The sequence below is a fragment of the Gorilla gorilla genome, chromosome 11 (assembly GCF_029281585.2).
Source record: "Gorilla gorilla gorilla isolate KB3781 chromosome 11, NHGRI_mGorGor1-v2.1_pri, whole genome shotgun sequence".
NCBI lineage: Eukaryota > Metazoa > Chordata > Mammalia > Primates > Hominidae > Gorilla > Gorilla gorilla.
The window spans coordinates 76634028-76657201 of NC_073235.2; the positions used below are offsets into that span (position 1 = coordinate 76634028).

The 23174-nt window shown below is 35.1% G+C and overlaps 1 protein-coding gene and 1 pseudogene across 2 annotated transcripts in view; one reads left to right on the forward strand and one right to left on the reverse strand.

Moving 5' to 3' along the window:
- The window catches only part of OLA1 (Obg like ATPase 1), a 173521-nt gene that overhangs the window by 81749 nt on the left and 68598 nt on the right, over nt 1-23174 (reverse strand). The gene's annotated exons all lie outside the window — the stretch shown is intronic.
- On the forward strand, nt 12670-15892 carry LOC129531987 (Y-box-binding protein 1-like; annotated as a pseudogene).

The following is a 23174-nucleotide window of genomic DNA, read 5'->3' on the forward strand; positions in this document are numbered from 1 at the left end:
AGTAGCTGGGATTACAGGCGCCCACCACCACACCCAGCTGATTTTTGTATTTTTAGTAGAGACAGGGTTTCACCATGTTAGCCAGGCTGGTGTCGAACTCCTAATGTCAGATGATCCACCCACCTCAGCCCTCCAAAGTGCTGGGATTACAGGCATGAGCCACCATGCCCAGCCTGCTACCACACTCTTTAAATGATTCTGTCAATTATGTTCAAGATCTAATAGCTTGGAGAGAGACTGATGGTCACAAAGTAGTTGACTGTTGGGTAGTAGTAACAGAAATGACATCAAAATGGTCAAATCTAAAAAAAAAAAAATGAAAGAAAACAAAGTAGAATTTACAAAGTTTTTTGGTCTAGTGGGCAAAAAGAATGATAACAAACCGAGAAGAAATAAAATGTGGCCTGTCATCCACTTGGAGGTGTATAAATAGTTAAAAAGATACACATTTTAAGAGACATATTTAACAAATGTTTACTGGATGTTAATCACAAAGAGAATGGTGCCAGGAGCTGGAAGGCAAATTTCTGAGATAAGAAAAAGCGGAACACAACTAGTTTCTGCTTTCAAAAGTGATTACAGCCTAACAGGGGAGACAGATCAGCATATAATAAAAATAAGAAAGTAAACCCAAGATGGAGGGGAACAGGGAAGGAGTCAGTATTCACACAAGTTGATGGAAAAAGACAGCCTTCAAGGTTTCAAATTGGAGCACTGGTGTTATGTAGATGCCATTTAAAAGTTATACTAAGAGTCATGTACAGGTTTTGATGAAAGTATAAACTATTTTTTAATCCCATATTTAAGTGTATTTTGATGCTGTGAGAAGAGAGAAAATACTGTCTCTGCTGGAATTTGAAACTAGTGTTTAAATGCTTGGAAAATGTAAACATGGGACAGGTATTAATCAGTCAAGTAAATGCCTGGCTGTTTAAAAAAACTATTTTATAACCTTTATTCATAATGTCAATGGATTTTGACTTCTATCTAATTTTTCTAAGATATAGAAGGGGAAATACAGAAATGTAAGAGGGATGACTCACCAAGAACACCTAGTGTTATAATAGGAAGATGATGGTTTGACTAAATCCACATTACACAATAGAGATCACATTCTTGGGTCCAAATGAAAAGTACTGTGATGGTAGATGCCCTGAAACCAGATAATATACCTCACAAAATACACCATTAAATGCATTAACACACAGTTCTAAAATGAGAGTAGAAACATGTAAGAAAGGATAAGACCTAGGGAGATGAAGGACAAGCAAGCAACCACATCCTTTGGGAGCAGACTGTGTAAGGGAGGCCACTGCATCCTCAATACTTTTCTGATGTAACCCACCTCAACTGGCCCAACAAAATGGGTATGATCTCCCTGAGATCTTTCTAGAATTTCTACTGCAATCTTATAACGTCCTAGTCAGTCTACAAGATCTAGTCCTCAACAGTTAAGCTAGAGCTATCACCACCAGGTGGTGCCAAATCAAAGCCAGTATCAGAATGGATTTGGATGGGCCAGGACCTTGTGACACCCCTTATTCCCCTGTGGTCAGCTGTGCAGGTTCATCCTGTCATTTCATTCACCTAGAAATACAGTGATCGCATATTTTATGCAAATGAAACTTTTGGACCCACACAGCACGTTATGGTACAGAAGGGGTGGTTATTGTATTATATTCTTGGTGGGCGACAGGCAGTACAACCGGGCTGTTTTAAGACTAGTTACAAATGAATACATTAAAAAAATTTCTTTCCTGCTTTATGCCATATTTCATTAATATAAACTCAGATACAGTCTTGAAAGTAATCAGAAAATCATAAATAAGAATGCAGTGTACAAAAAGTTCTGACATCATCAAGACTTTAGTTAAATATGAATACATTTAATGCATCAAGGCTCTTACTAAGGAGCCATGATCTTTACGCCATGATTTTCCACAAAAGTGAAAGGATATTATCAACGATCCTCCTGCAAAAAGTTCAGTGATCCCATTAGCTCTTTTGTCTACAGAACTATTTTGTCTTTAGAGCAAAAAACAGGGGGACTATTGTAATAGAGAAATCTCTCCACCTATTTACCCCTCCAATATAAAATCAGAACGAAAAAACTATGAATATTTATCTAAAGTCCTCTAAGAATCACCTCAAATTTTACAGTAAAAGACTTCATGGCAAACTTATTCCCCTCCATTTCCATCGAATCCCCCCACCATGGGATTTTAGCACTGCTAATATGTTATACCTGTCAAGATCTGATGACTGTATGTTATGTATTCATCTGAACAGAACCACTACACTTAGTTACAGGCTATCATCAACCAATTCATTCTCTTGCTAAAATCAAGTCATCCAATTACTCCTTGACTAATCAAGGCTGTTTTGGCTTTTTCTTTTTTCAAAAGGTACTCAACAGCATAAACAGTTCACTTACAAGAAATGGAAAGGGGCTAATCAGCAGAATTATTGTTTTGCTGCTACAATTTGCAGTATTTAAATTTAGTTGCTGATTGGACTGAAAGTTTTATGATATAGCATATGAAACTAGTTTAATACAACTGTGAAGCTGTGTAGCTGTATTGTCTTGCCACGGCTATATTGGTCTACTTTGTAGGATAAATAAGTGACTACTTTCTTTAAAATAAGGATATTTTAAAATAATAAGTTTTAGTGTACTTTCCCACATACACTGATTTTATGAACAAAGGTACACAGCTATTCATTCCCCAGTATTGTTTTTAAAGTTAGCACCTGCATGCAACACCATACACATGTGTGTTACATGTGTACAAAAAAACCCACAACTGCTTTGGTTTTTCACCTACATTTATTTTGGATTTTAAGCAATAATAAACTAAGGACAGAATTATTATTTAAGAAAATAAGACTTATCTAAATGTTTAAAATAAATACATGTTACCGCTTATATAATAAATAAAATGATTAACATTACTTCTAAAATGGGGTGTATTACAATTATAAGAATAATTCTGGGTGCCATAAACTATAAAGTTATTATCCATCAGTATTGCTATTCCTATCTATATAGAATGTCTGAGAGAACATCCAACAAAATGACTAATGTTGGAACACCAGACTAAAGCCTTGAGTTATATTTATTTTATATTTATGTTATGTATATATTTATTACAAAGTATTTAAAGAAAATGTTTTTATATGTCACACCTTGATTAAAATCTTCAGAAAATTTTGAAAAGAGATGAGATCCAGTCTTGAGACTGAGATTTATTTACTTCATTAAATACAGCGATGTATTAACCAAACTAACAAGTTTTACTTCATAGGAGAAAATAAATTTATAAAATGCTATTATATTAAAATAATTTAACTTTTTAAAACCTTAAACCATAAATAAATTCTTTGTACCTTGAAATAACAATATACATTAATCATCAACAAGAACATACATCTTAGAAAATACAACATACATATAGGATTAAAACAATTTCTGAATTTTTTATACATATGCACATAGAGGTAACATTTCATAGAAGTAATCCTCCATAGGCTTATATTTTGCATACTAAAACCTATCTGGAAATGAAATTCTATACAAAATTGTAAAACTATACTTCCACTAAATGTCTAATAGGGTTATTCAACTTATAAACTTTTCAGAAAAGTCTTGATTTCAGAAATGCATTAACAAGGCATATAAATGCCAGTACATTTCAAACAAATTATTCTCAATTTTTTAAAAATTGCTACCTTTTAATAATATTTTTGAAAAAAGATTCAACCTGGTTATGCTGAGATTCAAAAAAGCAAATAAATTAAAAGCCAAAATAAATGAACAGAGAACTAATATTCTTTAAAGATGAATACTTCCCAGAGTAGGCACACCTGCCAATATATTAAAAATAAGTAAAATCAACTACAAAAGTAATAAATCAAATGCCATGGTAGACTTGACTTCTCGAGACAGCATTTTCAAGCCGTCTTTGTGGCTTTGTTTGGCGCCATGGTCCTTTAAGTTTTGTCTTCATAAAGCCCTAACTAGTTGTAATCATTTGCAGCCTAATTGTGGACATTTATCTGCTTTTCTTATGCATAGAACATAGCTATTAAAGCTGAATGGTGATGGTGTGAAGTATAGGTTAAATTGGGTGAAATTAAAGCAAATTACTCCGGGATGTGGAAATCTGAAAATAGAAACCACCAATGATTTGCAACCCTCTTGATGATCAGCTTCACAGAACCCTAAACGACAAGAAAACTTACATATTTTAAAGTTAACTAGGTTTTTAAAAATAATATGTATAAATGTATTTTTAACTACAGCACCTCTTGGTAATGGTGGAAAGATTATTTGTTTAACTCAGCTGCAACGTTAAAAAGATCATGAGTTTCTATTTTAAATAGTGCAGTTCATTTTTTAAATAAGATTTCCATTTCTTCATATAAATTTTTACCTATAAGAATGCATCCAACTATATCACATACATAGTTAATACAATGCCATATAATATTTTGCTAGCTAAGTTTTAATCCTGAATAAAAGTATAATATGAGACAACATAAGTTATAGTAACAAAAGCAAACTAACAATGTAAACATAAATGTATTATATGCCTATAACTTATATAGGCCTACTTATACACATGCTGTATATAAATATGCATGTGACTAGCATAAAGAAAAATACACAGTGGCCTAGAAATAAATGTAAAACAGTAAAATATAAGAACTTTATTTTCATTTATCTAAAATCTTATTGCTTGACTAACAGATTTGGATAAAGACAATAAAAACATATATTGACCAGGAGCAGTGGTTCACACCTATAATTAGCCAGGTATGGCAGCACACACCTGTGGTCCTGGCTACTTGGGAAACTGAGATGGGAGGACTGCTTTAGCCCAAGTGTTCGAGGCTGCAGTGAGCTATGATGGCACCACTGCACTCCAGCCTGGGTGACAGACTAAGACTTTGTCTCTTTAAAAAAAAAAAAAATACACACACACACACACACACACACACACACACACACACACAGATAGACACACATACATACATTTGCACCCTGCATATTCTCTTAGGTAACCAAAGTAGTCAAAAAAATGTACTACACCACATCTAGATAAGCTTACACTGAAGTAAGAAAAAATTTCTAGCAATGAAACTGATATCCTTCCTTCTTTTATTGACTGCTATGTAAAAAGCATATTTTAGGTATCTAGGGAGAGATGAAATTAAATGACATGGCCCATACTGTCAAGGAGTTTACAGTCTAGTAGGAGAAATAAGACAAGAATATGTAACTAAACCATGGCATCAAAAAATGATCCTACATGTAGAAGGCTCCTAATCTCAAAGGCAGGAAAAGTGAGCAAAAGGGGGACAGACGAAGTTCACAGAGGATATGGACCTTAAAGGACAAAACCTAGCTAGAGGTACAGCAAAGGCAAGGGTAGAATACATAAGGTACATTCAGGACACAGAGTAAATATGTCTGAGGAAAATTTAGAACAGAAAAGAAAGCACTGGAAAACATACTAATGTTTAACAATGAAGAGTATTGAGTACCAGGCAGAAAATGGAATTCCCAGGAAGGCACGAATGTTTTACAAGAGGCAGTAACATAATCAAATGCAATGACCCTCAAGCAGTGATACATCTAATTTCTCAAAGGCCATATCACAACTAAAGGTGATATGCCAAATATGTGGTCCTATGGAATAACAGCAATACTCGTGGACCTTAAGTCCTTGTCCCATACCAGGCTACGAAGGTATTTCTGCTTCCTATTTAATAACTGTATGCTTATGTGTTATCTTTTTGTTTTATAGTTAGTATAGTACAAAATTGAATATTCACTGCAATGTTCAGCTACTGGTAGATTTTTATTTGTGTGTATTTTCAAACCATGGCAATAATATATACGTCTAAATAATACTATGATGCTGATAAAACTTAAGTTAGAAATTTAACAAAATACACATAATTATTTTCTGTTTTGTGAAAAACAGACTTTTAACCCCTCTATGGTATAGGAAACCAGGTACTGGGGCAGATCACTAAGTGACATAATTGTGGTTAAGAATCACTGCTCCTATAATCCCAGCCCTTTGGGAGGCCGAGGCGGGCGGATTGCTTGAGTACAGGAGTTTGAGACCAGCCTGGGCAATGTGGCGAAACTCCTGTCTCTACAAAAAATACAAAAATTAACTGGGTGTGGTGGAGCGTGTCTGTAGTCCCAGCTACTCAGGAGGCTGAGGTGGAGAATCGATTGAGCCCGAGAGGTGGAGGGTCCAGTGAGCCTTGATAGTGCCACTGCACTCCAGCCTGGGCAACAGAGTGAGACTGTCTCAAACAAAGAAAAGAACCACTGCTCTTAAAGGAAGAAACTGGAAGAAGAAGACTGTAACAGTTATTCTCAAAAATCTTCTAGTGTGCAGATGATTCCCAGCCCTCTCCTTGATTCTGGATTACTAGGGAGAAGTCTGAGATTCTGCATTTTAAAGCAAACATACGTCTGAGACAAGTGATTACAGGGTCACACTGATCAGAAAAAGAGAGCCCCAGCAACAATTTATTAGTAACGGCAGTTAAGTGGTAGTGAAAATAGAATAAGGAAAAAAAAGAAGAGAAGTACTTCCAGAAAAGACTGATAGAACTTGATGACAGATAATAGCAATAATATAAGGCAAATCAATTTTATTAATTAAAAATAAATAGGCCGGGTGTGGTGGCTTACGCCTGTAATCCCAGAACTTTGGGAGGCCAAGGCAGGTGGATCACCTGAGGTCAGGAGTTCGAGACCAGCCTGGCCAACATGGTGAAACCCCCGTCTCTACTAAAACTATGAAAATTAGCCGGGCATGGTGGCAGGCGCCTAGAAATCCCAGCTACTCGGGAGGCTGAGGGCAGGAGAATTGCTTGAACCCGGGAGGCAGAGGTTGCAGTGAGCTGAGATCATGCCATTGCACTCCAGCCTGAGGGAGAAGAACGAGACCTTGTCTCAAAAATAAAATATATATATATATATATATATATAAATGTTTGGGTGCCTGCTTAGAAAGCTGATCCAAAAAAAAAGTTTTTTCATTTAGAGTACAAAACTACTTTATTTAACCAAATAAACAGACTGTTTAAAAAGAAACAGAAATGAAACTTTTAAAACGTGGTGGTACAATTTGGCTGTGTCCCCAACCAAATCTCATCTTGAATTGTAGTACCCACAATCCTCATGTGTGGTGGGAGGGACCTGGTGGGAGGTAATTGAATCATGGGAGTGGTTACCCCCATTCTGTTCTTGTGATAGTGAGTTCACACAAGATGTGATGGTTTTATAAGGGGCTTTTCCCTTTACTCATTCTGTCTCCTGCTGCCCTGTGAAGAGGTGCCTTCCACCATGCTTGTAAGTCTCCTGAGGCCTCCTCAGCCTCATGCAGAACTGTAAGTCAATTAAACCTCTTTTCTTTATAAATTACCCAGTCTTGGGTATTTTCTTCATAGCAGCATGAGAATAGACTAATACACACAGCATTTAATAAAGTTTCAATTTATCCTATGCTCTGACTTTCTCCCATATGGACAAGGTTAGAAGGTTAGAGTTGGCACTACGCAATACCATTCTGCATAGTGCAGAATGGATACCATTCTGTTTTACGTTTGGTGATCCCACGAAGTAATATATCGGTTTAATTTTCACAAACAATAAGCTTCACCACATATTTAATGAAGAGGAAACATTTTTATTACAATTCTGGTAATGAAATTTCATCAGAATTATACTGCTCTAACTCTCATAATAGTGTGATGCTTTAAACCAGTATTATGAGGTATTACCAAGATGAGATAAATGTATTTTCCAGTCAAGAATCAAAGTAAATAGGTTCTTAAAATTTTTTAAGTGTAAAATTTCACAGGTATTTTCTCCCCTCTCCAAATTCACAGAATTATCAATAACAATTTCAAATTTATCACTGATAGGTAGAGATTTGTTGTTCAGGCATTTATCTATACTCTCTTCTAGCTCCCCAACTGCTGCTTAGGAATTTATGTAACTTCAGGTAAGATTATTTTATCTGCTCACAGTGACTACTGAAGAATTGATTGGGCATTTGACTTAAGCTGGCCCAATGGAGGAAATTTCAAAATTTATTGCAAGACTTGAACAAAGTCAGTCTTTTTCCTCTGACAGATGTGAACTAAAAACCACATGGCCAGTGAAATGCAGGAAGCCATGTTACAACCATGAGAGGAATCAGCCAAAAGATGAGTAAAGCTGGCCAAAAGGTAGAGTAGAGACAGAAAGAAATTAAGACCTTAGGGAAAGTTCTGAGTCAGTGCACTGATCATGTATTGCATGAAACCATGTATCTTATCTTCTCAGTAACTGCAAGCCAATATATAGACTATCTTTATTTTCTAAGCCATTTTGAACTGGAATTCTACTGTAACTGAAAGTATTACAACTCATATATTACGCTTCCTACCTAAATAAAACATTGTAATAATGAGTATCTACTGTCCCATATTTAAAATGGGATACAGCAAAAATAAGGGTGGAATGCATAAGGTATATTCAGAAAACAAATATGTTTAAGGAAAATACATCCAATTGACATAAGAGGTGAAAGAAAGGGTATGTTCAGGCCAACAACAGTCCTGTCTTCAGAAATTGTGAGTTCCGCCATTAACTTGCCTAAGGTCATATAGCTAACAACAATCTTTTTCAAAGGTTTCTTCGTTTCCAAACACTGATAATATGTACTGAAAAAAACTGTGAAGCGAAATTTCTGACACAAAGATGGTATAGAACGAATGTTGATCCTATTCCTGCCTTTGCTGGAGAGTCCACGCCAAAGAAATTCTTGTTCCCTTTCATCTAGCCAAAGTCTTTCCAGTTTAAGTTTTCTTTCTTAAATGTAAAATAATTTGTTTAAATAATGTTTAAGCGCTTATCATATGCAAGAGTATCACCTATCAAAGGACCGGATTAGCTTATCAAATTAAATAATTTCAGTAACAGAGACAAAAAGAAACACACTTTATAAGAATGAGAATGCCGTTCCTCTATTCATTGTCTAGCAAATGATTTACCATTCATAACTCAAATGTCAGGCTGGGCGCAGTGGCTCACGCCTGTAATCCCAACACTCTGAGAGGCTGAGGCAGGCTGATCACTTGAGGTCAGGAGTTTGAAACCAGTCTGGGCAACATGGTGAAACCCCATCTCCACCAAAAAATACAAAAAAAGTAGCCGGGCATGGTGGCATGTGCCTGTAGTCCCCAGCTACTTGGGAGGCTGAGGCAGGAGAATCGCTTGAACCCGGGAGGCAGAGGTCACGTGAGCAGAGATCGTGCCACTGCACTCCAGCCTGGGCAACAGAGTAAGACTCCATTAAAAAAAAAAAAAAAACCTCAAATGTCACCTCCTATTACTTATTAGAAGATAGTATCTGATAAATTTGTAACTAATTGATGAACATTTAATTTTTGACCTAATTCAGAACATTTCAATTCACATACTAAAAATAAGCCAAATTATTTACAAGTGGGACCAAAATTTACCACCTGCAGAGGAAGAAAATATGACAGAGCCTCTGAGAAGCAGTTTCTTAGACAGATTGAGTTTCTTAGACAGAACAGATACCAGATTTGAGCAAGCAGATACAAGGAGACAAGGAAGCTCTCCTTAGAAACCCAACTGTGGGAGTCGCAGTACTGGTTCACATACTTGGGAAACATGATCTGAACATGAACTCTCAACAGCAATAACAACAAAGATTGGCAGCCAATTCAAATTCCTTCTGTGTATCACAGATCTAGGTAAATGTTTACTTGAATGGGTCTCTGATTTCCTAGAAGAAAGTCATTTCTATTACTACTATAGCACCGTGCAATAGTGCTTCTTTTTGTCATTTTGCTAAGTATTGCCATTTATATGATTTTAAATATCTACAAAATTCTGTTCTGTAATAACACAGATGTCTACAAAATTTATCTAAGTGAAAATCATAACTATTATCTTCAAAGTATGGGGGCACAAAAATGCAGCAGATTGTATTTCTTGTACTGTTGATTTACCCAACTACTACTCCACCTTATGGCTCCAAATTACCCTGCTAAAAGATTGTATTAACTTCTTTAGGGTAATTTAATAAGGGGCCTTCTTTATGGGAAAAGTATTTTTAAGTTCCCCTTCTTTCTCCTATAACCCCCGTTTAGTTAAGAATTCACTTAATATCTTCTTTTGTAATAGTGTCATAATAATTGTTATGCAAGATAAAGATTAACTAACATTAAAAGGAGTCAACAATTATGTCTTAAAGAAATTTTGAGTAAACTGAAAAAGAAGAGAGGGAAAGAACCCACAAGTCAACACAACATTTAGCCTACCCCCAGCAAAAAAAAAAAAAGTGCCCCATTAGACATCAGTAAATATAAACTAGTTACAATTTAGTCACTATCATACTGGACTGAATCTTTTACATCTTCTTCAATTCATCCTCAAAGGCTACATGAGAGATAGGACTCTGGCACAAGTAAATTCAGAATTTATAGAAATACAATCCTTAGCCCAGGCGCAGTGGCTCACGCCTGTAATCCCAACACTTTGGGAGGCCAAGGTGGGTGGATCACTTGAGGTCAGGAGTTCAAGACCAGGCTGACCAACATGGTGAAACCCTGTCTCTACTAAAAATGCAAAAATTAGCTGGGCATGGTGGTGCATGCCTGTAATCCCAGCTACTTGGGAGGCTGAGGAAGCAGAATCGCTTGAACCTGTGAGGCGGAGGTTGCAGTGAGCAGAAATTACACCATTGCACTCCAGCCTGGGCAACAAGAGCAAAACTTCATCCAAAATATACATATATAATCCTTATAATTATCAGTTATTCACTTGATAAAATGTATTACATAGTAATTAAGGTATGATGGTAATAAATTAATACTAAAGATTAAATAGTATGTAATAATCAATATAAGAATATGATTATACTTGGTAGTAAGTTAAAATTAACTATAAATCACAAATATTTTTTCCTTAAGGTTCAAAACCCACTGTCTTAGTATGCATGCTATCACTATAGGAAGTAAAGTACCGGTACATAAAACTGATAAGAAGTACTACTGACTTATTACGTAGCCTAAAATTCCAACCAAGGGCTTTCATTTTCAATAATGGCATAGTAAGATCTCACTGGAAAACTACCACTGACCACCCTGGTGGGGAAAAACACTATAAAACACAGACAAGATACAAAAAGCAGCTACCTAAAGGCACTGGAGAGCAAAGGAAATCAGAAAGACTGCTTAGGAGTACATGCTCAAAGAAGGGGAATTATATGAAGGAAATTCATCTTTTCAAAGCTTTTAGCTCGCAACCAAGTGTTGCCAACACAGGGCAAGCTACAGATAAATCATGGTCTTTCTGTCCTAGAGAAGCAGAAAACCAAAGCTAGGGAAACTGTAGCGAAGGAAGAACACAAAGGGAAGAGAAAGAGACAGGAAAAATAGAAGAAATCCCCACCTCTTTGATTTATACCAGAACCATGCATAGGGAGGGGAGACTCAAAGCAGACCAGCTAATGACAAACTGAAGTGAGACTGGAGCTGCCATCTAAGAAATTGAGGTTGCAGTTCAAGTCCAACTGTCTACTAATACAAAACCAAAAAAAAAAAAACAAAACAAACCCGCTACACATATGAGAGAAAAACTGGAACCTAGAATCACCATAATGTAACATTCATAATGTCAAGGATACAATCTAAAATTACCTAAAAAAATCAAGCATAATGCTATCAGAAAACAAGTGAGATTGAATTTGAGATTATCCAGATGCTGAAAGTAGCTGAAAAAAATTTTAAGTGTCTATTAAAACTACCTTCCATAAATAAAAGTAAATTATGCACACAATGAACTGGGAGATAGGCACTCCCAGCAGAGAAATAGAAATGGTGGGAGAGAAGGAAGAAGAGAAGAAGAAAGGAGGGCAGGGAGGAAGGGAGGCAAATTTAGAACAGATAAATACAATATGTATATCTATGTGTCTATCTATCTATCTATCTATCTATCTATCTATCTATCTATCTATCTAGATATATGGACATAACAGCCAAATTAAGATGACTGAGGAAAAGAATATGTCAAAGATAAATCAACAGAAACTAATCTGAACACACAGAAGACAGAATAAAAACGAACAGAGCCTCAGGGACCTACTAGATAATATAAAATGGTTCAACATGCATATAATTTTTCTTTTTTTTTGAGACAGAGTCTCGCCCTGTTGCCCAGGCTGGAGTGCAATGGCGCAATCTCAGCTCACTGCAACCTCAGCCTCCCAGGTTCAAGCGATTCTCCCAAGTAGCTGGGATTACAGGCACGCACCACCACGCCCAGCTAATTTTTTGTATCTTTAGTAGAGATGGGGTTTCGTCATGTTGGCCAGGCTGGTCTCGAACTCCTGACCTCATGATCTGCCTGCGTTGGCCTCCCAAAGTGCTGGGATTGCAGGCATGAGCCACTGCACCCAGCCCCAACATGTATATAATTAAAGTCCTAAAAGGAGAGGGGAAAGAGATGGGGAGAAAAAAAAACTTGAAGCATTAATGAATAAAAATTTACACAATTTATTGAAAGCAATTTACAAATTGAAGTGCAATGCTAAGACATACAATAGCAGAGGTATGACACAAATGTCGAAGGTAAAGAGCAATTCTTGAAAGAAGCAAAAAAGTTTCAATTAATCATTGATTTTTTCATTAGAAATTAAGGACAGAAGAGAGTGCAACAATATTTTTAAAGTGCAGAAAAAAAATTAAACAGACCTGTCAACCAAGAATTTTATACCCAGCAAAAATATTCTTAAAGAATGAATCTTGTAATAAAAACATTTTCAGATGAAAGAAAACTAAGAGAATTTATTGCCAACGGCCCTGTGCTATAATTAATGCTATAGAACGGTCTTCAAAGTTAAAAGAAATGATAAGTAGAACCTCAGATTCTCAGAAAGAAAAGAAAAGCATCAAAAATGGCAGATATCTTAGTAAGGGCAAAAGGCTTTTTGTTTTTTTTTTCATGTTTCCTCATAATACAAATATATGTTTAAACAAAAGTCATTTATGATGTACTAAATGTCACTGAAATGTACATTTTTAAATGGTTAATTTTAGGTAATGTAAATTTTAACTCAATTTTTTAAATTGTGGGATTTACAAAATGTGTAGAGTATTACATACAACTATGGCATAAAAGACAGGGAGGGAATATGGGATTATATACTTTCAAGTTTTCTATATTTTACATGAAGTGATACAATATAAACTGTAAACTAACACAGTGAAACCCCGTCACTACTAAAAATACATAAAATTAGCCGGGCGTGGTGGCGGGCGCCTGTAGTCCCAGCTACTCCAGAGGCTGAGGCAGGAGGATGGCGTGAACCCAGGAGGCGGAACTTGCAGTGAGCCGAGATCGCGCCACTGCACTCCAGCCTGGGCTACAGAGCGAGACTCCGTCTCAAAAAGAAAGAAAAAAAATACAAAAACAACAACAACAACAAAATAAAAATAAAGGGCACCTGTAAACAAACTGAAAAGTTAAGGAGGTATATTGTAATCACTAGAGAAATCACTTAAAAAAAGTGAAATCTAGTTGGAATCCAAGACGAATATTAAAATAAAATCCTAACAGATATTCAAATAATCAAAAAAATGTAGAGAGACAGAGGAACAAACCACAGAAGCAACAAATACAACACAAATAAAAAGATACAAATCCAAACCTATCAAGTCCATTAGACAATGAAATAAGCACTTTAAAAGGTGTTGACTATCAGAATTGATAATAAAATAGAACACAATCATATGTTCTGTATAAGAGATACATTTTAATATAAAGACATGGCAAGCCCAGTGGCTCACACTAGTAATCCCAACACTTTTGGGAGGCTGAGACAGAAGGATTGCTTGAGGCCAGGAGTTCAAGATCAGCCGAGGCAACATAGCAAGATCCCATTTCTACAAAAACTTAAAACTAAAAAATTAGCCAGGCATGGTGACATGAGCCTGTAGTCCTACTTACTCAAGAGGCTGAAGTGGGAGGATTGCCTGAGCCCAGAAGTTTGAGGCTGCAGTGAACTGTGATTGTGGCACTGCACCCTAGCCTGTGTAACAGCACAAGACTCTGTCTCCAAGCAAACAAACAAACACGGATAGGTTGAAAGTAAATGGATGGAAAACAGTAAGTATAAGACGGCTATAGTAGCTGTATTAATATCAGATTAAATTGATTTCAAAATAAAAAGTACTGCATATTTTTAAATGAGAAAAAAGTAAATTCATCCAAAAGGCATAATATTCACATAAGGCATAATATACACATAATGTGTATGTGCCTAATAACAGCTTCAAATTACAGGGAGCCAAAATCAACAGAAGTAAAGATGAAATGAACAATTCTACAATCAGAACTGGAGACCTTAACACCCTTCTCTTAACTAAATTAATGGAACTAGACAAAAAAATCAGTAAAAATGCAGAAGATATGAACAATGCTATTAATCATCTTGAACGAAATATTTATAGAACATTACATTCAATAATAACAAAACGTATTCTTTTCAAGAGCATGTAGTTCATTTGGCCCAGACTACGCATAGCCAAAAAACAAGTTTCAAATTTAAAAGGACTGAAATCACACAGAGGACGATCCCTACCTATTAAAAAAATTAAATTAGAAATCAATAACAGTAAGGATGCTAGAAAAGCTCCAAATACTTGGAAATACACAAACGTTTTAAGAATCAACAGATCAAAGAAGTCACAAGAGAAATAAGGAAATATTTTAAATTAAGGGATAATAAAAATATAACCTATCAACGTATGTGGGATGCAGCTAAAGCAGTGCTTAGAGAGAAGTTTGTAACTTTAAATAATCATATTAGAAAACAACCTCCAAAATTAATAATCTGAGTTCTCACCCTAAGAAATTAGAGAAAGAAAAAGTAAATTAAAACCAAACAGGCGTTTGATGGGCAGCAGGAGAGGAGAGTGGACTCCAGAGAGCCCTGAGCAGCCCCCAACCACTACTGCCTTCGGGGCCTCACACGGGAGGAGCCGCAGCTGGTGCAGCAGGCCCACTCACCACCTCCGCAACCACTGGGGAGACCCAGCAGCCGCCGCGCCCCCGCCCTCAGCGCTGCCAACAGCCAGCCCAGCACCACGGGCAGCGGCACAGGGAGCGGGGCCCAGGCGGTCTCCAGCTGGGACAACATAGACCAGCAGGGACAAGAAGGTCATCACTATGAAAGTTTTGGGAACAGTAAAACGGTTCAATGTAAGAAAAGGATATGGATTCATCAACAGGAATGACACCAAGTGAGATGTATTTGTACACCAGACTGCCATAAAGAATAACCCCAAGAAGTACCTTGGCAGTGGAGGAGCTGGAGAGATGTGGCGTTTGATGTTGAAGGAGAAAAGAATGCGGAGGCAGCCAGTACTGCAGGCCGTGGTGGAGTTCCAGTTCAAGGCAGCAAATATGCAGCCAACTGTACCTTTATAAGCCCCTATCTACCTCCTAGGGGTCCTCCAGGCAACTGCCAGCAGAATTACCGTAATAGTGAGAGTGGCGAAAAGAACCAGGGAAAAGAGTGCTCCCGAAGGCCAGGCCCAACACGCAGGGCCTACGGAAGGAAAAGTTCCCACCTTCCTATATGCGGGCAAGGAAAAGTTCCCACCTTCCTACCTCCTGACAAGGAAAAGTTCCCACCTTCCTACATGCGGAGACCCTATATGCGGGGAGAAGTGCTGGAGGGTACCCACAACCAGTGGGCAAGGGAACAAGGCAGACCAGTGGGGTGGAGTAGGTATCGGGGATACAGACCATGATTCTGCAGGGACCCTCTGCCAAAGGTAGTCTAGAGAGGACAGAAATGAAGAGGATAAGGAAAAATCAAGGAGATGATATCCAAGGTCAGCAGCCATCTCAGCAACAGTGCCACTACAACTTCAAGTATCAGTGCAGACACCTGAAAACTCGATATGGTTTGCCTGTTTTGTCTCCTCCAAATCTCATGTTGAAATGTAATCCCCAGTGTTGGAGGTGGAGTCTGGTGGGACATGCTTGGGTCATGGTGGCAGATCCCTCATGAAAGACTTGGTGTTGTCCTCACCATAAGGAGTTCTTGCTCTGAGTTCAGTGTGATCTGGTTGTTTAAAAGAGAGTGGCACTCTCTCTAGCTCCATCTCACTTGTTCCCCCTCTAGCCATGTGATATGCCGCCTCCCCCTTTGCCTTCTGTCATGACTCTAAGCTCCCGAGGCCTCACCAGAAGCAGATGCTGGTGGCATGCTTCCTGTACAACCTGCAGAACCATGAGCCAAAATAAACTTATTTTGTTTATAAATTACCCAGCTTCAGGTGTTTATAGCAATGCAAAAATGGACTAACACAACTCTAAACCACAAGACAGCAAAGTGGCGAAAAACATCAGATCCACCAGCAGATAAGGCTCTCAAGACTCTCTACCATCATCCTGTTTAGTCATCTAACAAGAAGAAATGATTATAAAATTCCAGCAATAAGAAATGAACAAAATATTGGAGCTGAAGACCTTAAGTACTTGCTTTTCGTCGAATGGTCAGATAACTAGAACTATTTTCATTACCTATACAGCGTGAGGTTTTTATTACTTTTACCTAAATATGTTTCTTTCTGTTAATAACAAACATATTTTTAAGCCTTTTTTTCTCAATCTGACTTTAAAGAAAGTTTTTAAAATTGTTTTATATTTGTTCAAGTTAAGATTTTTAAGAACTTCATTTTAAATCTGTGATAAAAGTTTACAACTTGATTTTTTTTATAAGTCAAAAAACTGCAAGCACCTGTTAAAAAAGGTCTTAAATAATTTGAAAATACCCAAATAGGTAGAAAGAAGGAAATAATAAAAGATATGAGAACAAACTGGTGAAATAGGAAATGAACAAAGAAAAAAAAAATCAGTGAAACCCATAGTCCTTTAAAAAGCTCAATAAAATTGATAAGCCTCTAGATAGACTAATCAAAAAGAAAGACAAAAATTACACTTCATTCTAACATCATAAAGGAAAGAGAAGACATTATAGGTCCTAAGTCATTAAACATATGAGAATATTAATAACTTTATGCCCAATAAATTTGACAGCTTAAATGAAGTAATCAAAATGCTAGAAAGACAAAAATTACCAAAACTGAACTAAGAAGAAATAGAAAACATGAATAGTCCTACATCAGTTCAAGAAATTTAATCTGAAATAAAAACCTTCACACACACACACACACACACACACACAAACTCCACGCCTAGATGGCTTTACTGGTAAATTTTATCAAGCACTTAGGGGAGAAATAACATGAATCCTCCATAAACTCTTCGAGGAAATCAAAGATAAAATACTTTACAAGTGATTTTACAAGGTTCATATTACCCTGCTATCAAATTCAGACAAAAATTACAAGAAAAGAAAACCACACAAACAATAATCCCTCATTAATACAGATGTAAAAATCCTTTAAAACATTTTTAGCAAATCAAATTCAAAAGCACACAGGTTTATTTATAATGACAGTGTGAGTTTATCTTGGGAATAACAAAAGCTTACCAATCAAAAATCAGTCTATGTAATTCACCATATTAATAGAATAAAAAAGAAAAACCAGATCATTCCAATAGATAAAAGAAATTCATTTGACAAAATTCAACACCTATTCAGGATAAAAACTCTCAGCAAACTAGGAATAACAAGTAACTACTTCAACCTGATTAAGGGCTTCTAAAAATAACCTATAATATCACTTATAATAGCAGCAAAATATTAAATACCTACGGATAAAATTAACAAAATATGTGTAAGATTTGTATTCTGTAACCTATAAAATACTGTTGAGAAGAGACCTAAATAAATTTGAAAATTTAATTGCCTTCATGGATTGGTAGTCTCCACTGACAGTTTCAATACAAAGTCAAAAATCAATGAAATTCCAGCAAGCTTTTTTTTCAGGTTCTTAAATTTATACAGAAATGCAAAGGAACTAGAAAAGCTAAAGCAATCTTAAAAAATAGGAAAAGGGTCAGAAGACCTACACTATCTAATTTTAAGACTTACTCTAAAGCTATAATAATCAAGACAGTATGGTATTGCCAAAACAAATAGATCAATGGAACAGAATAGAGTGTGTAAACTGACCTGCACTTGACCTCCTAAACAGTGATTTGATTTTTGACACGGTGCCAGGTTAATTCAGTGAGAGAAAAGATATTCAACAAATAATTCTGGAAAAACTATGCATCTGTATGGAAGAAAATTAACACCTTACCTCATGCCATATGCAAAATTAACTAGAAAGATGACAGGCCCAAATGTAAGAGCTAAAGTTATTTAAAATTAAACTTTAACAGAAGAAAATATCTGTAACACAGCGCTGGGTAAAGATTTCTGAACCGGACACAAAAAACACAAATATCAGAGAAAATCAACTGATAAAAGGAACATCCTAATGAAAAATTTTGTTCTTTTAAAGACAGAATTAAAAAAAAAAAAAAGCCAGCCACAGACTAGGAGAAAATTTCATATAACATATACTTGACAAAGAACTTGTATCCAGTTCTTTGATACTGGATCAAAATAAGACAATCCAATTAAAAATGGACAAAAGATTTAGACAGATACTTCACCAAAGAAGATATACAGTTTGGAAGTAAGCAAATGAAAAGATGGTCATCACTAACAGGCTAGAAAATAGAAATGAAAGCCACAATATTCTCTATAATGCCTAAACTAGAAACAATTGACAATATCAAGTGTTAGAAAGGATGTGGAGGAACTGGAACTCATATTGCTGGTGTGAAATCAAAATGTTACAGTCACTTTGGAAAACAGTATGGCAGTATTTTATAAAGCTAAACATACAGTTACCATACACTTCAGCTATCCCATTTCTAGATATTTACCCAAAAGAAATAGAAACATATATCCATACAAACATTTCTACAAAAATAATTCATAACAATAAAAACTGGAAACAATTCAAATGTCCACCAGTTAATGAATGGATAAGCAAAGTGATAATATTAAAGGCTACATAGTAATAAGAAAGTATTAACGTACACAATATGAATGAATATCAAAAACATTATGCTAGATCTGAAAAAAGTCAAACAGAAAAAACTACATACTATATGATACTACATGAAATTCTAAATATGATAAAAATGCAACAATAGAAAGCAGATCAGTGAGTACTTAAGCATAAGGGTTAGGGGAGAGGATCAACTGCAAAAGGACACAAATAAACATTTTAGGATGATTGAAACATTGTGTATTTTGACTGTGACAGTAGATCTACGACTGTGTATAATAAACTTCATCAAACTGTACACTAAGAATATATGACTTTGTTACATGTATATTTTACCTTAATGATGTCTGGAGAAGACACCATACAGACAAACTTGATATACATACATTATCTTTGATAAGGTTTCATACTTGATTACTAAAGTTCAACATTATAGGCTGATATGAAATTAAGATTGAATTTTACCTATTCTGAAATCTTAATATGGGAGAATAGCAGTTTATAATAATTTGCTGTTAAATGAATTTCAAAAATTATTTTGGCCTCAGGTTTCTGGAAATAAAAACAAAAGTTGATTTAATAAAAACAAAAATTGGAAAAAATATCAATTTAAAATACATGTCACAAATATGCATAATAAAAAACAATTTGAGGGGAACCAATTTGCTATAGGGGATTAATTACTTTCTACTTCTAATGATTTGGGGATTTTCCTAGACTCATTCTCAATGACCGGGGGCTTTTCTAAACTCCTTCTCAGGTGCCCCTGTGCTTATGCAAGAAGGCTCTTGAAATAGTACTCTAGGATATTAAAAGCTAAACATTTCACCATGGTAAGGTCTTACACCTAGAGAGACAAAGAGCTTTTTACCACAAAAAAGTGGGAGGTATGGGGATGAATTAAAATAAAGTAAACAATGCATGTTTCTGCGAAAACTTTATTTTCAAAAAGAACCAGTTTATTTTAGATGCTAAACTCATCAATTCAAAATTTTGTTTTCAAAAGATTCCCTCAATAAAGCAATTCATTTCTGTGCTATTTAGTTTGCTGTATTTTTACAAGCACCAGACTGAGCAAACCATGATTGAGAGAAGCCATCTTATGCACATTGCTGTTGTCCCACATCATTCAGAACAAACCTTTTTAGATCGTTAACTACCACAGGAGTGCTGATTACACAGGCACCAGCAATTTCCTAACCAATGACCACCTGAACAATGATGTGTTCAGCTTCTCAGACCCTGCAGCCTTTCAAAGGTGAATCATTTCACAGTTTGGAACTAGATCTCCATAGCAACTTCCCTTTGAGGGTTTTAGAATCACCATCCAGTAATTCTATGATCATCAAGCTCAACCATTCCCAATGGTTCTTTTCACAGCAGATGGAAAAGGAAGCCTTGAAATTTTACAGTCTATTTCAAGCAATTCATCTGGCAGCCTATTAGAATTCAAAATATTTCGACCTTCAATCACAAAGCATGTTATCTGAAGCTGTGGTGATCTCAAGTCAAGACAAGCAGACGTTTTAGTCTAATCATCCATGATGAGAAGAGACTGACAAAAACTCTTAATTCAACCACCATCAAAATGCTTATTTTAACTGCATGAAAGTCTTTCAACAGGCAATGAAAACATACCATGTGCCATTTTATCACAACCTTCTGTTCAAGGAAAATATGAATTCTGAATATTGACATGCATCTCTGCACTTCTTAGACTGCTTGGAACAAATATGTTTCTTAAAAGTTAGCATAAATCCAATTTAAGAGCACTATTATTCACTGCTGCAAAAGCTAGAAACCTTAAGCAAATAGCAATGGACTTTTGACAAAGTCAGCTATCTTAATAAAATCAAGTACATTTGGATTTCTTAAATTTTTTTCAGACTTTCGACAAAGTCAGCCAGCTTAATAAAATCAAGTACATCTGGATTTCTTAAAGTTTTTCCAGACTTTTGACAAAGTCAGCCAGCTTAATAAAATCAAATACATTTGGATTTCTTAAATTTTTTTCAGATACAACCTAAAATGATTAATCAGAAAATTAATATCAACTCCTCAGGAAATTAATATCAATTAAAAGGAAAGAATAGATCGCAAAAAAAACTTAATTTACAAAAAGTTGTTGACTTTTCCCCAATTCAACTAATTCTCTAGTGATTTCAAAATATACTAGCCCTATTTTTAAAACATTGAATTAAACCACATAAAAAAGCTGTACATTTCAAATTGCTACTGAACAACAGTTAATTTATCCAAACTCTTTTTATACCTAAAGTATAAATGCTTTTAGGTATAAAAAGATATAAATAAATGCTATGTAATAATTTCATTAATGTTCAGTATTTATTATAGGTATTAACCAAATACAGGCATTTATTTCAGTATTTATTATAGATGTTTCATGGCATATTATAAGCCTACGCAAAAGTTAAAAACACCTATTTTCTATTTATTAATTAAATCAAAACAGCTCTCTGGGAAGAACTAAACTAATTTTACGAATAAACTAAATCAAAATAAACACTGGTAAAACAAGACAATTTTAGTTTATAAATCCACTCCTTCCACAAAGGAACACTATAAATAATCACCAGTTCCAAAGCCTCAGTGATTTGGAAAAGTAAGATCAAAATTTAATTAGTTCATGAGCAAGAAAAAATATAGTAAACTTACTCTACTTCCTTAAGACAAACATACACTTGATATGATCAAATTGTTACTACTTTCTGCATGCGTTATGTCAGCTAACTTAAACTGTCTTTATATGGGCCTATGAACAAAGTAAATTTCAAATCAAATATATAGTATATATGCTATTTTCTATTCAACATCTTTAACCTAACCTTTATACTTGGTTTAAATGTCTAATCACAAAATGAGAAGATAACAAAATTATTTTATGTTGTAAAACTAGTTCCAGAAAACTTGTACAAACTTGATAAATTCCTGACTTCTGAAACTAAGTACAAATTTGCAAAGAAATAAGCAATTTATCAATTATTTCAGTAAGAGCAAAATTAAAACTTTGCTCCTAAACAGTATTACCTTTTATTTGCAAAAGTTCTACTTCCACCAGAAAGGAATGAGTACAGCAAGAAAGATGCCATATCTTATCCATTTCTTACTTGCCTTATTTTGTATTGGTTTAGTTTATGATCTGAGCTATATAACTTATATTAAAACTATATTAGATATTTTAAAGAGCAAATGCGAGTAGAGATTTTAACCAAAGATAATGCTTAAGTTAAAAGGATAATGAATGAGCAGAAAATTATATGCATATGCATGCACGTATCTTTTAACTGTAAGTAGTTTATTTTACACATATCCAGGATAAAACATAACCATGAAAAAAAAAAAACGTGCTAACGAAATTCCTAAAGTACAATTTTATGGTTACAGTTTGATAAACTGTGAGAAATGACTGGCTATTAGTACAACACATCAAAGTTTAAATAAATAGAAACGTCTCAAAATAGTTATGCATGAGTACTCAGTATAATACACTGACTGCAGTTTATTAAATATTCAAAACTTCATGTCCATGTGCTTGATATTTAAATATAGATATATTTGTTAGACTAAAGGCTTATTTATGGGAACCTTATATTAACTTAGGAATACTTCTTTAAAAAACTCTTCAATATCAACAGTTACGGAACCTATAAATATTTTTGCTGAATTATCTGAAAAACAGAAAAAGACTCATGTGGGATAAACATATAAAGGTTTTTAGACATATCTACTGGATAACAATATTATAATAAATTTCCTAAAACTACATGCTCCTTACAAAGCAGATTTACTAACATTTACATACTGACTAAATCTGAATTGTAAAGAAGCTCATCATTTGTCTTAATTGTTCCACTGGGCTTTGAACTTCTTAAGGACAGATATATTATGAATTTTACTAACCCAGACCTTAGGGTTTTACATCTGACAATGTAAGCACTTAATAAATGTTTGCTATCAATTATTAGACAGTAGTGAAGCTATAATTGAAACACTCCTTGTTTCTGAAACATTCTGGACTGGCAACTTTTCATTTACAAGTCACATAATGAGAACCAGAAATA